Below are 15,266 nucleotides of genomic sequence, written 5' to 3' on the forward strand. Positions count from 1 at the left end.
TTAAAACACAAATGCAATTAAAGTTTTTGATTGTGGATTTGCTTGTTTGGAATTTTATTCAATATTCTTCTAGTTTTTCTAATGCCACTAAATCTCCAAAAGCTTGATTAAGTTATATAATATAATTTGGGGAAGGTGGATAATGGGGATTGAACTCAGGGGTGTTAACCACTGAGACATATTCCCAGCCCTTTTTATTTTTTTTTATTTTGAAATAGGGTCTCACTATGTTGCTTAGGGCCTCACTAAATTGGTGAGACTGGCTTTGAATTTGCAATCCTCCTGCCTCAGCCTCCTGAGTTGCTGTGATTACAGGCACATGCCACCATTCCTGGCAGATGGCAAATTTAAAGTAAATTTTGGGGGAAAATTTTTAGGCAAAAAACTACAGTTGAAAATATTCATGAAATATAATGTGAAAAAAGTAAATTAAGGTGTTTTATCTAATATGATCCTGATTTTGATTTGTTAAAATATTTTTTTATTTAGAGTAAGGTTCAACCTACTTAAAAATGACACAAAAACACAAATAACAAAAGAAAAAAATAGTTAAACTGGCCTGCATAAAAATTAAAACCTTTTGTACTTCAAAGAACACCATTAAGAAAGTGAAAATATCCCAGTGCATGGGAGGCTGAGGCAGGAGGATTTCGAGTTCAAAGCCAGCCTCAGCAATTTAACAAGGCCCTAAGGAACTCAGCGAGACCCTGTCTCTAAATAAAATACAAAAAAAGGGCTGGGGATGTGGCTCAGTGGTTAAGTGCCCCTGGGTTTAATCTCCAGTACCAAAAAAGAAAGGAAGGAAGGAGGGAAGGAAGGACAGAGGGTGGAAGGGAGGGAGGGAAAAAGACATATAGAATGGCAGAAAAGGTTTGCAAATCAGATTATCTGATAAAAACTTGATGTATCCAGTGATGTTTTCTTACAACTCAACAATAAAAAGCTAACCCATTTTTAAATGGACAAAGTATATAAATAAACATTTCTTCAAATGAGATATATAAATGGTCAACAAACTTGTAAAAATAAACTCAATATCATTATCATTAGGGAAATACAAATCAGAACTTTACATCCACTAGGATGACTGTCTTTAAAAAGACAGACAACCACTAGAGTTGATGAGAATGTGGACAAATCAGAACCCTGCTATATTGCTGGTGGGGATGAGAAACTGGTGCAGCTGATTTGGAAAACAATTCGGAAGTCCCTCAAATACCTAAACATAGAGTCACCACATGCGCCAACAGTCACATTCCTAGGAGAAATGAAAACATATGTCTACACAAAAACTCATACATGACTGTTCATAGCAACCTTACATGTAACAGCCCAAAGAGGGAAGTGACACAAGTGTCCATCAATGCGTGGATAACAAAATATGCTATATATACCAGGGAAAACCTTTCAACAGAATAGTGTTCTGATACATCCTACAACCTCGATGAACTTTGCAAACACACTTAATTTAAGAAGCTACTCACAGAAGCTATTCTTACATTTAATGTATGATTCCATCTATATGAAATGCCTAGAACATGCAAATCTATAGGGTAGAAAGTGGATTAGTGGTTACCTAGAGCTGGTGGGCAGGTAAGAGGGTGACGTATGGTTCTGGAGCTTCTCTTTGAAATGAGGAAAGTATAAGAAAATCATTTGGATTTTGTTGTTGTTTATCAGGGGGAGGTGCTGGGGATTGAACCCAGTGTTTCACATATGCTAAGCTACACCCTCGGCCAATATTCTAAAATTAAATTGCAGCAATGGTTGTAAAACTCTGTTAAGGTATTAAAAATCACTGAATTCATATGCCTTAGATAAGGGAATTATATGGCATGTGAATTATATTTCAATAAAGCAGTTCTTTTTTGGAAAAAAAAAGAATGACACTTCTATTGTGACTCTAATATGTAAAAAAAAAAAGAAAGGAATTGTAGAAAATACAGCAATAAATCAACAGCAGTTACTACCCATTGTAAAATGACAGGTGATTTTCATTTTCTCCTGTTTTGGGGGTTAACCAGTGTTCATAAAAGTCATTGTCTAATAAAGTGTGTTAGTAATTACTCTTATGTATTATCAGAAAGCCAGTGAGGCAGAGCTGCCGGGCTCTTAAGTAAGCTCTGGAGCAGACAGATCCAGGAGCAGACAGATTTGGGTCACAATCCTTGCTCCAGGCTGCTATCAACTATTAATTGTGTGCCACCTTGGGCAGATCATCTGACCTTTCTGTGCCTTAGTTTCTTTTTCTGCACAAAGAACATCATGATTTCTTCATACTGGGTTGTTTTGAGCATTAACTTAAAAAGCTATGTAAGTACAGAGCACAATACAGGGCAGAAGGCAAACTCTCAATAAATGTGGGTTGGTGGCAGGAGTTGTGTTAGTAGTGGTGTCACTGCTGGTGGGAGTAGGAGATTCATGATTCAAAAGAGGTTATGAGCCACATCACTCGGTCCACATCATAATGGCAAGGCCCTTGCTCTGTAGGCTGATTGGTTGCATGTGAGGAAGGCGTGGGGGAGGACACCTCCCCAGCTCATAGGACTTTTTGCAGAAAATATTGAAAGAAGCATTCTTTTGATTTCCTGGGAATTTTGAATTTCTGATTCTGATTAATTTTTCTCTAAGCTCTGTGAAGGCTAATTTCTTTCTGTTTTGATGCAATGAAACAATTTGTTTCTTTCAATTTCTTTTTCCTTTTAAAAATTCACACTAAAACAAATGATTGAGTTTAGATTTTCAACCTAATGAAATGACTGGGTTCAAAAACTGTATCCAAGACAGGCTCAGTGGTGCACTCCTATAATCCCCGCAGTTTGGGAGGCTGAGGCAGGGGGATGGTGAGTTCAAACCCAGGCTCAGTAAAAGTGAGGCACTAAGCAACTCAGTGAGACCCTGTCTCTAAATAAAATACAAAATGGGGCTGGGGATGTGGTTCAGTGGTCTAATGCCTCTGAGTTCATTCCCTGGTAAAGCACCTCCCCCCAAAAAAAACCCCTATATTTGAGAGATACAAAATGGAAAATAAAACTTTAATGGAATATGAGATTTGTTTATGACTATCAGATCTGTCCCAGCAGGAGCATTATATATTCTACAAAATTTTTAATAGGCTCTAATACAACTAGGGGGAAATTAACCTGGATTTTTTTTCTTTTTAAATCTAAATTTGCTGTTAAGATTATTTGGAAATCAGGATAGTTGTTTTAATGTATTTAATTTTGTGTCTATTGTAAATGGTTTTATATATATTGTATTGGGGATTGAACTCAGAGGCACTCAACCTGCACCAATTTGCAGTCCCACCAGCAGTGTATGAGTGTACCTTTTTCCCCACATCCTCGCCAACACTTATTGTTGTTTGTCTTCATAATAGCTGCATTCTGACTGGAGTGAGATGGAATATTAGAGTAGTTTTGATTTGCATTTCTCTAATTGCTAGCGATGATGAACATTTTTTTTTCATATATTTTTTGATTGTATATCATCACTGGGCATATTAAAAAGAAAAAAATCTCAAAAAATATTGTAGAAAGGTACTGAGTATGATATTATTTATATGAAGCTTAAAATCTGAAAAACAATACTATTCTTTTGGATATAGGCAAGAGTGGTAAAAGCATAAAGACTGACATAGGAATGATAAACATGAAATTCAAGAGAATGGTGATTTGAGGGGTGGAAGAATGGAGAGTAATGGAGTCAGGGACATGCCTTCAGTCATATTTATAGGGTTTTAAGCTGAGGAATGTACTCAGTGATGTTCCTTATGTTATCATAGTATCTTTTCAAACATTTCACATTTCATACATTTTTAAAAAATTCTTTTTAGTTGTAGATGGACACAATACTTTTATTTTGTTTATTTATTTTTATATGGTGCTGAGGATCCAACCCAGTGCCTCACACGTTTGAAGCAAGCTCTACCGCTGAGCCACAACCCCAGGTCCTCATAAATTATTTTTTAAAGAAAACATTTGAATTCATGCAGTTTGTCATATTATTCTACTTTTGTGGATTTTAAAATTATTTTAAAATGAATTGCATGTGTATGTGTGTGTGTGTGTGTGTGTGTGTGTGTGTGTGTGTGTGTGTATTGCTAGGGACTGAACCCAGGGCCCCATGCATGCTAGGCAAGCACTCTACCACTCCCTGAACTTCATTCTTGGCCCACAATACCATATCTTAATGCAAACTTCTACGTGCATAACTTCCCCTCTTTTGTCACTTATATTTTACTACTAAAAGGAATAGAAGGGAAGATGGAATAAGATCCCAATATTATTATTTCAAAAGTAGTGAGCCAAGGCCTCTTTTGCTGAGAACCAGAACTTGAAATAAATTAGGTTTAGTTCAGTCTGGAGTATTAATTGGATTTAATTATTTATGAGCTCAGTACTTTAAGGGTCCATGATCCTTAAAAGAGCTAATCACATTTCAAAGGGCATGGAAAATCATACAAGTGCAATAAAGTGGCGTAGTGTGTTCATCAGCATATTACCTCAAGGTCCTGGGGGAAGTGGTCTATTTTACATCCTAGAAACTACTCCAGAGTTTTGTATCAGGCTTGTACAATGCTATTTAACACTCTTGGAGAAGAAAAAAAGATCACACACATACACAGCCCAACACATATTTCATAAAGATATACTCTTAACAACACATACATTAAGTAAATTGGTGACCTGGGGGTGCTAGTAATGGGTCACAAGTAAATATCATAAAGCTTCTCAAAGAATGGCTTTGTATGAACTGATAGAGACAATTAGCCACAAATTGAGGAATATGATTAATATCTCAGCACTTAAGATTATAAACAAACAAACAAAAGTTGGTCTCTTGACCTTCAGGTCTAGGTTTCCTTCTTCCCAGTGCAAAGTGTTGTGGTGTGATAAGGCCACATCTTGCAGTTGTCGAGCAGACTTTAAGAGCTAGAACTGTCCCAAGAGGGATAAGTCACCAGTAATATGATATCTCCAAATGATGTTCCCCCTTGGTGTAGAATACACCAAGAATGACAAAAATATGGTATTCTGTTTTTGCAAAATGCATAACCTCAATCTAATCATAAAAAATACTACAAATCTCAGTGAAAGGCATTTTCAAAATCAGTTATTTATATTTTTTGACAGTATCAAGATCATGAAAAACAAGAAAGGACAGAGAGCCAGGCATGATGGTATAGGCCTGTAATCTCAGTGATTTAGGAGGCTGAACCAGCAGGATTTTCAAGTTTGAGGTTAGCCTAGACAACTTGGTAGAACCCTGTCTTAGAATAAAATAAAAAGCTGGGTATGTAGCTCAAATACAGTGCACTTGCCCAGCATGTGCAAGGACCTGGGTTCAAACCCCAGAACTCCTCAAACCCCCCCTCCCCCCACACACACAAAGACTGAGGCAGTGTCACAGTTGGGAGGAGACTAAGGAGATGTAACTAAATGCAATTTGGGGTCCTGGATTGAATTCTAAAACAGAAAGAGGACATCAGTGGGAAAACTAGTAAAATTTACTACCATAGTAGTTATTTGGTTATTGTTCCAATGTTCATTTTCAGATTTTGATTGCTATGCTGTAGTGATGTAAACTGTCAACAGTAGGGGGAGCTTGTAGAGTAAGAAGATGGCACAGAAACTCTTGGTGCTATTTTTGCAACTTTTCTTTAAGTCTAAGATTATTTCAAAATAAAACGTTTTTAAAAATTATCTGGACCTAATGCTCTTTTGGGGAGTCAAGTCAATTTTGATCACTAATTTAATTTCTTAACTAGTTATTGGTCTGTCTAGGCCTCACAGTCATTCTCTGGGCATTTTTGATAATTAATATTCTACTCAACGTTTTCCCTTTTGACTGCATTTTCAAAATTTGGTTTGATATTCATTTATATTGTTCTCTAATAAGCTTTGAAATCTCTGCTGGGCTTACATCACCCTTTCTAATTAGTACGGTTCGTTTGTGCTTTCTCTTCCTCTCTTTGCTCCTTTGATCATGACTATGAGAGCTTTGTCTTTTTGATTAGCCTTTCAGAGAACCTGCTTTGGTTTTGTCAATCATTTCATTGTTTATTTTCTATTTTCAGCAATTTCTGGTTTCATCTTCACTTTTTCTTAGTTCTTTGAGTTCATTCTTTAACTTTTTTTCTGACTTTTTAGACTGAATGCTTTTATTATTCATTTGCCATCTTTTTTTTCTTTTCTCTAATATAGGCGGTCATAGGGTTATAGTTATTTCTTCTAGCTCTATTTGACTACCTCACTCAAGTGTTATTGTAAATAGCATTTTCACTGTGTAATTTAAAAATTTTTTTGTTTTGGTTATAGATGGACACAATACACTTATTTATTTATTTTTTAAAATGTGGTGCTGAGGGTCAAACTCAGTGCCTCACATATGCTAGGCAAATGCTCAACCATTGAGCTACAACCCCGGCCTCCCGCCCTGCTTTTTTTTTTTAGGACCGGAGATTGAACCTAGGGGCACTCTACCACTATATACCCAGCACTCTTCATTTTTTATTTTGACATAAGGTCTTGTTAAGTTGCCCTGGCTGGCCTTGAGCTAGCGATCCTCCTGACTCAGCCTCCCAAGTCTCTGGAATTATAGACCTTGGCCACCATCCTTAGCATTCATTGTGAAATTTGAAGAGTTATTGCTTTTTGTTGTAATTTAACCCTTTACCCCACAGATTATTATAAGTATGCCTTTTTATTTCTAAGCATATGGGATATGCTATTATTTTATTTTTATTACTAATTTAATTTATTACAACATGGGCATCCTTGTAGTCTAAATAGTATACTTGTCATTTGACACAAAGTTCACAGTATAATTTTAATAAATACTATCCATTTGCTCTTCACTTTTCCCTCCAAAAGAGTTACTGGTTAACTGGAATTAGGAAAATGTTTGAAAAAGAATATGCATAATTGATTGAATGAGCTGAGGCTTCATCCTTGACTCACCCTCCCCATATCTTTCTGACAACTTTGTATACTAATGAAGAACATTAAAGCACACCTTTAAGCTTGATTTGTGATTCAGTGCACCATCTTCAAACAAATTATAGCCAATAAAAGTTTTCAAATTAGCATCTCCTCTCTGGCACTTGCAGATATCAATGACATTTGTGTGTGGATAGAGGTTATGGAGATTTGTGATTGTACTGAAGAATAGAGGTCCAGAATCAGTACTTATTATTGCTGGTGTTAAAGTATGACAAGTAATATCCTGGCTAATTTATATATTCCTACTACTTGAAACACTGAGCTAAGCTGGAATCTGAAGACAAGGTCAGGAAAGTCACTCTAAAACGGAATCTAATGAGATTTAATATACAAGGGAAGGAAGTTTTTGTAACATATCCTACTTTGTGGTTTGGAGTGTTCTTTTCTATGAGCCTGAGATGTTAGAAGTAATGGCCCTAACTCACACAGACAAGAAAAAAGAAAAAAGCAGTAGTAGTTATCCATCATTATCTATGGAGTTAAGATTCTCCAAACAGAAATGATAGCATGTATGTGTGTGTGCGCACATACACACACACACACACACACACACACACACACACAGGGAGAGATGTAGGTTTATTTAACTGAATTAGCTCATGTGATTATAGAAGCTAACAAGTCCAAAATCACAGCATGGGTTGGGTGACGTGGGGAAGTATGGATGTTGCAGTTCAAGTCTGAAGGCCATCTGCTAGCAGAATGCCTTCTTGCTTAGGTGGAGGTAAGACTTTGCTGTATTCAGGCCTGCAACTGATTCCACTCATAATGTGGAAGGCAATCTGCTTTACTCAAAGTTCGCCAATTTAAAGTTTATCCTCGCAGAAACATCCAGCAAAATGTTTGACCAAATATCTGGACACTGTGACCCAGCTAAGTTAACACATAAAATTAACCCTCACCCTGCCCATGGGCAGAGGGACTAAAGTCAGCACTCCTGGTATTTTAGTCCCTGGGATACCTAGTGTCTGAAAGGAAAAGTGTCCTGACTGAGTTTCGGCAGGGCTGCTTCCTAGTTTTATGATCTTGGGCAGTTCAGTAAACTCTTGGAATCTCATATTCTTTTGACAACTAAGTAACAAGGTTGTGAGAATTAGATGACATAATTTACATGGAGCATTTAATGGTCACTTTGCAGATATTAAATAATTGTTCATTTCCCTCTGCTACCAGAGGGAGGAGTATTCTCTAACTGCTGCTTCATTTTGAACTAAATGTCTTACAAGATGATCCAACACCCAGGGCTCTAGACAGTCTGCTAGACTGTCAAAGTGACATTCTGCTTACAAAGTCCTTAAGAATTCTCATTGGAAAGGATCCTGCCAGTGTTCATGAATGCAATGGCATTCCTGTCTACAAATTAGTGTCTGGGTTAGACATTACTGGTAAGAAGAGAAAGCCACTCCAAGAAATTAAAAATGAGAGTTCATTATCAACACTGGAGAGGGGAATCTTACAAGAGACTTAACTGTAGGAAATAACCAATCCTCATTTGAGACCGTGAAAGGAGTTATCTGTTTTTATTTTCTCTCTTGGGCTTGCTGTGTTCTACACATCTCCTTCCTTGTAATTTGGGACTTATGTGACATCTCATGGACTCTCTGGCCTACCCTCTCTACATAACCATGAAGCTCTTTCCACCGGCCATCTGACCAACTCATCTCTGTGTTTCTTAGGTCAGACTCTTAAGGGATCTGGTTGCTAGCCAGCTTCTTTGGTGAGATGGTTCAATCAGCTGTGGCTCATTGGGAATGGGGCCCATAATTGATAAAGTAATGAGTCTAGAAATGTAAATCAAAGATTTAAGTTTAAAGGCTAAGTGGGTATGGGTTGCTTAGCTGGGTCAGTCAATGCACCTCAAATAGCTGTGCCTGCCCTCTGCTCCTTCACCTGAAGCCCAGAATCAACCTTCATCTCAGCAAGCCTCCAGATTTCCTCAGGTGCTTTCTCCCTAAGGGAAAGAAGGTGAGGCTCCCATAGCTCTTTCTGCCTCTGTAGTTGCCCGGGGCTGGGTTTAAATCCTAGCTCTTTGGTTTACAAGCTATGGAAACTTAGCCTAAGTGTTCTGAGGCTTAATCCTGTAAAATAAAATTAAAATAATAATTATACTCAAGGCTTAGGTTTTCTAGGAGAACTAAATGAGATGAGTGTGAATCGATTGGCACCTAACATTAATATTTGTTTAAAAAATCATTTTATTAGTGTTAATAACAATATTTCCCGGTCCTCAGCAAACGGTAAAAGAGGAGGTATTGGTGTGCCATGCAGTCATCTCATTCCTGAGAAACAGGCTTTTGTCTCCACTCCATCTGTCCTACAAGGTCACTGTCACACGGGGGCGGTGAAGAAATGACGGCTATATTTATAGCAGTTAGAGAATTGAGAGTGTACTTTGGATTTGGAGAACTTCCCCCACCTAAAACCGTCTCCTATAATAAAAGTTTAAAGTCCTTTCCTTGCAGCTTACCTTATTTTTTTTTTTTAAACTACAGCAACAATGTCACATTGTGGTTTCTTTCTCTGTGCAAATGACACTGTACTAAAACATATTTCTTACTGAATTTTAGTTGGAGGGAAAATTATTTCTAGGTCATTTTTCCTATGGCCAAGTAATTAAAACTTTATTTGTAAACAGGAGCAAGGAGTGATTTATAGTCCATGTGCAATTGTTTCACTTTTTCATGAACTTACATATTTATGTGTTTGAATAAAACCTATGAATACTAACTGGCTCTTTATTCCAGTAAATGAGACTGGGTGGGGAGTGAATTGAAGGAGGAAATTGTGGGGCACATAATTGAAAAATAAGATGGAGCGATGGGTTTTAGATGTATGCCTGCTGCTGGGTCATTTTGTGACTCTAACTAAGTGCAACACTTCGTGCTCTGACTCCCCACCTGGAAAATTATGATAATGGAACTATTTGGAAAGTATGGCATGAGATTCTATTTTTAAAAATGAAAAGAACATCAATAAGATTTTTGGACTTCGGAATTCAAACAAGGAAATATTCAAAACAAGAGCCTGAGAAATTAGAATTCTTAGTTATCTTTAGACATTACATCTTATCCTTTGTTAACAGGATTTAATATCAATATTTCAATATCTGGAGAAGCAACTTTAAATTTAGGGCTTCAACAAATGAATAGTACTCTTATAAATTTAGGCAAAGGGACAGATAAATAGATAACTTACAAAAGATGAAACACATTTGACCAAGAAACATATTTTAAAATACCAACCTCTGGCGAGGATGTGGGGAGAAAAGTATACTCATACATTGCTGGTGGGATTGCAAATTGGTGCAACAGCTATGGAAAGCAGTTTGGAGATTTCTTAGAAAAATGGACTGGAACCACCGTTTGATTTAGCTATCCCACTCCTCTGTTTATACCCAAAGGGCTTAAAGTCAGCATACTGTAGTGACACAACCACATCAATGTTTACAGCAGCTCAATTCACAATAGCTAAACTATGGAATCACCCTGGATACCCTTCAACAGATAAATGAAGAAAAAATCTGTGGCATATGTACACAATGGAATATTACTCAGCCTGCTAGGTGAAATAAACCAATTCCCCCCCAAACCAAAGACCAAATGTTTTCTCTGATAAGCAGATCCATAATATGGTGGGGGGATATGGAAAAACGGAGGAAATTTGGATTGGACAGAGAGAGTGAGGGGAAGGGAGGGGGTGTGAGGATGGGAAGGATGGTGGAATGAGATGGCATCATCCTATATGCATGTATGATTTCAGGACCAGTGTGATTCTGCATCAAGTACAGTGAGAGGAATGAGAAGTTGTGCTCTATTTGTGTACAATGTGTCAAAATACATTCCGCTGTCATGTACAACTAATTAGAACAAAGAAAAAAATTACCAACCTCATTAATAGTAAAAAAAAAAATTGCAAGCAGAACAATGATGTAACTTTTGTTGTTGTTGTTGTTTTAAGTGCTAGGGATCAAACCCAGGGCTTCCTCCTGCATGCTAGGCAAGCACTACCACTGAGATACACCCCCTCCCCTGTCCTCACTTTTGAAATGGAGGGTAGGGGGAAACAGTCAGATGATACAAGTCCAGATTTGGTGAGGGTATGGAGAAATGAACACATTATTGGTGGGAGTGCAAATGAGCATAGGAATTTTTTTTTTTGTACTGGGGTTAGAATCCACGGGTACTTAACCACTGAGCCACATCCCCAGCCCATTTTTGTATTTTTTAAATTTAGAGACAGGGTTTTGCTGCTTTGCTTAGCGCCTTGCTAAGTTGCTGAGGCTGGCTTTGAACTCGAGATCCTCCTGCTTCTGCCTCCCAAGCCACTGGGATTACAGGTGTGCACTATCATAGCCTGCAAACATAAGATTTTTGAGAGAAATTTGGTAGTAGCTGTAAAAGTTAATCCTGCATGCCCTTTGACCAAGAAATTCCACTTCAAGGTACTTGTCCTATCTAAATAGTCACAGTAGGCAAAGATGCTCAGATGATGGTGTTTATGACAGAAATGTTTGCAATGGCATTCGAAGGGAACCTAAACATCTAAGAATATAAAAAACGATTCACTAACTTATGATACATCCATATTACCATCTGCCAGCTTTAAAAAGAATAATATAAATCCATGCATACTGACATATGGGGTAGGAAAGAGGGACCATGCATAAAATATGATTAAGTCATAAGAACAAGGTATAGAATAATATGTAGTATAAGATCTCATTTTTCAAGAAAACTGTATATGGAAAAATATCCATTAAACTAGTAAGTTTATAAAAATTACATCAATAACATAGCAGAGTATATATCAGTTTATCTCTAGAGAAGGAGATTCATGTTGATTTTATTTTCTTTGACTTCTATTTTGCAAATTTTTGGCAATGAATATCTCTTATACATTTGTTTATTAAAAAAAACCCAAAACAAGAAAAGAAAACCTTAATGAAAAGCTCAGCTCAATGCAGTTTGGGAAATGGATTGAGAAGACAGAATTGTAAACACTTGTCTGTTTAAAGTTGCACTCTGTATTAACAACGAATGTCACTTGTGTAATTTATAAAAATTATAACACAGACGCATATAAAGTAAAAAACATAAAAGTCATCTCTTGTTTATAATTTTATAAAGTTATAGGATATATCTTGTTATATGATGTATAGTTATTTAATATTGGACATTTTGGTAGTTTATAATTTTTTTGTTATTAAAAACAACATGTGGATGGATGAATGGATATAGAGCGAAAGAGATGTATGTTTTATTATGTTTCTGATTATTTCTTCAGGATAAATTTCTACAAAAGGAAGAAGGGTAAGATTGCCATGTCTAAATAAATATAACCACTGAGTCACATCCCCAGCCCTTTTTTTAATATTTATTTTTTTTGTTTTGGGCGGGCACAATATCTTTATTTTATTTTTATGTGGTGCTGAGGATAAAACCTAGTACCTCATTCATGCTAGGTGAGCATTCTACCTCTGAGCCACAACCCCAGCTTATCCCCAATCCTTTTTATGTTTTATTTTGAGACAGGATTTTTTTTTTCTTTAAATATATTTTTAGGTTTAGGTGGACACAATGTCTTTATTTTATTTCTATGTGGTGCTGAGGATTGAACCAGTGCCTCATGCATGCTAGGTGAGCACTCTACCACTGAGCCACAACCCCAGCCCTTAAGACAGGATCTTGCTAAGTTGCTTAAGGTTGCTGAGGTTGGCTTTGAACTTTCGATCCTCCTGTCTTGGCCTCTGGAACCACTGAGATTACAGGAATGTGCCACTTTGCCTGGCCAAATAATGTTCTTCTTCTTTTTTTTTAAATTTATTTTTTAGTTGTAGTTGGACACAGTACCTTTATTTATTTATTTTTTTTATGTGGTGCTGAGGATTGAAGCCAGGGCCTCACACGCACTAGGCGAGCGTTCTATAGCTGAGCCACAATCCAGCCCCCGCCCAAATAATGTTCTTAATGGCTCTTTCTTCCTCCAGTCCAGAATGTAATTCAGATTATACACTACATGTAATTGCCATATCTCTTCAGTCTCCTTTAATTTGGGAATCACCTTCAGTCTTTATCTTTCTTGATATTGACATTTTGAAGAATATGAAACAGTAGTTATAAAGACTGTCCTTCAATTTGGATTATTTTGATGTTTCCATGTGATTATTGTCAGGTTTTGTATCTTTGGCAAGAGTTCCATATAAATGACATTTGTCTGTGGTAGACAAATTCTTTCAACAGAGGAATTGCTGCCCAGTTGCAGGGAGGTGGTCAGCAGGTAGACTCCAGCAACAGTTTCTTCAGCCTGTGTCAGAGAAATGCCTAGTTTTATGTCATGCCCACCTCAGGAAAGTTCTATGACTTTGCAAGGCAAGGGTATGAAAGCTTGACCATTTTGCCCCAACACAGGGCCAGGTGTATCAGCATTTAAGATGTACAAAGAAAAGGGTAGCTGTGAGGAAAAAGTATTGGATGGTTACTTCTGGTTGCCGTTGAGGCTTTACATAGAAATATAATTGACAGCTAACAGCAAGGAATAAGTCACTGAAAACCAGGTGTGAACTTTAGAGGACCACTGGTTGCATCTCTGTTGGGAGAGCACAAAAATCTCAGGACAAACTCAAGACTTACAAGGAAAAAGTCCAAAAATGCAGGAATTTTAGGCCAAGGTCAGAGCCCTGGTTAGGAAACATTGGTAGGGAAACAGGACACATGGGAAGGAATCATACAAGTAAATGACCCTAAATTTTCAACACTCCCTCTGCTTTCCAGTCTCCTTTGAAACTTCTGAGCCTGCAGAAGGCCCTGTGGTTCAGCTCTCCATATTAAGAGCTAGTATTTGCCCCCCACATATGCCAACATGTGTCAACACCCCTCCTTTTGTTCAGTAGGTCTACAATGGAGGCTAAGTCATAGCATAACCCAGCAGAGGACATGGTAGGCCTTATAAGGAAGGAAAGGCACTATACACTAAAGAAGTTGCAAGATCCAGTCAATGGGTCCCAGAAGGAGTTGAAGAAGAGCATGTGTGACTAGATCCTAAGAATGCTTAATCTAGGGAGCTGGAGCATAAAATTGGATAGGGAAGAATTTATTAACTTGGACAATCTTGAGATGCAGGATTTAACACCTAGCAAGAATCAGGACCCCAGAAGGTGATGGGAATTCACTCCTTCAAAAGTGAAAAATTGATGCCCCTGGCAGTGAATCAGGAATGCCAGAATTACCAAGGCAGGAAAGTGGATGGAGGCAGGGGTTAAAAGTAGATGTGGCCTGCTGGAGTTGCTGTCTATAGACAACTGGAAGACTTGCTAGACGGATATGTTCACAAGAAGGTCCAGAGGAATGAGCTGTGAAGAAGAGGTCATCACTATGAAGTTTAGTGGTCTTTCTCTGGAAGCCAGGGCTGATGGTACCAGAGGCTGTTTCAGAATTTGGCTCCTGGCTATCATAAGACCCTGAACACAGGAGCTTAACCAACATAAGCTTGGGGCAGAGCCATGATTTTTATAATCACTGGGAAAGTCAGAGTGGCAGTCAGCAGGCCTGAATTACTGAAATGGTTAATAAAACCTGGCAAAACAGGTGCAACATAGAAGGGTAGCTGTCAAAAATACTTCCCAGCTTGCCCCAGCAGAAGAAATCAAGAATAGTCAGTTGGGAGGTTCAGAGCACTCACCCTACAAAAATATCACCACTCCTTGTTTCCCAACAGGAACAATATATAGGTCTGGGTACTAAAAGGAGGAAGAAGAGGGACACATCCAGGGACCAGCATGAAGAGGGCCAATGTATTGGAAGAAGTTGCTGATCATCAGGAGGAGCTAGAGCTGCTTTTATACAATGGAGGACTACATAAGGAACCTAAGTGATCCATTTGGGAGCCTCGCAGTACTTCCTTGCCCAATGGCAACTGCAAAAGAACTGGGAAAATAAGCATGACCTGAGAAGAGCATGATGATCAGGGTCTCAGCTCTCTTGAAAGGAGAGTCTGCATTAAACCACCAGGTAAAACTTGGAGGCCAGCAGAATTGATAACTAAAGATGTGGGACATCTGGAATGGATAGTTAAGAAGGGTTTCCTTGGGTTGGGGCTGTAGTTCAGTGGCAGAGCACTTGCCTAGCACATGTGAAACACTGGGTTCAATCCTTAGTGTCACATTAAAAATAAAATAAAATAAAGGCATGTTGTCCATCTACAAATACACACACAAAAAATAGTCAGCTCCAACTCTATAACAGAATACCATAGTCTGCATGGTTA

This window comes from Urocitellus parryii, chromosome 2 (genome assembly GCF_045843805.1).
Source record: "Urocitellus parryii isolate mUroPar1 chromosome 2, mUroPar1.hap1, whole genome shotgun sequence".
Taxonomy (NCBI): Eukaryota; Metazoa; Chordata; class Mammalia; order Rodentia; family Sciuridae; genus Urocitellus; species Urocitellus parryii.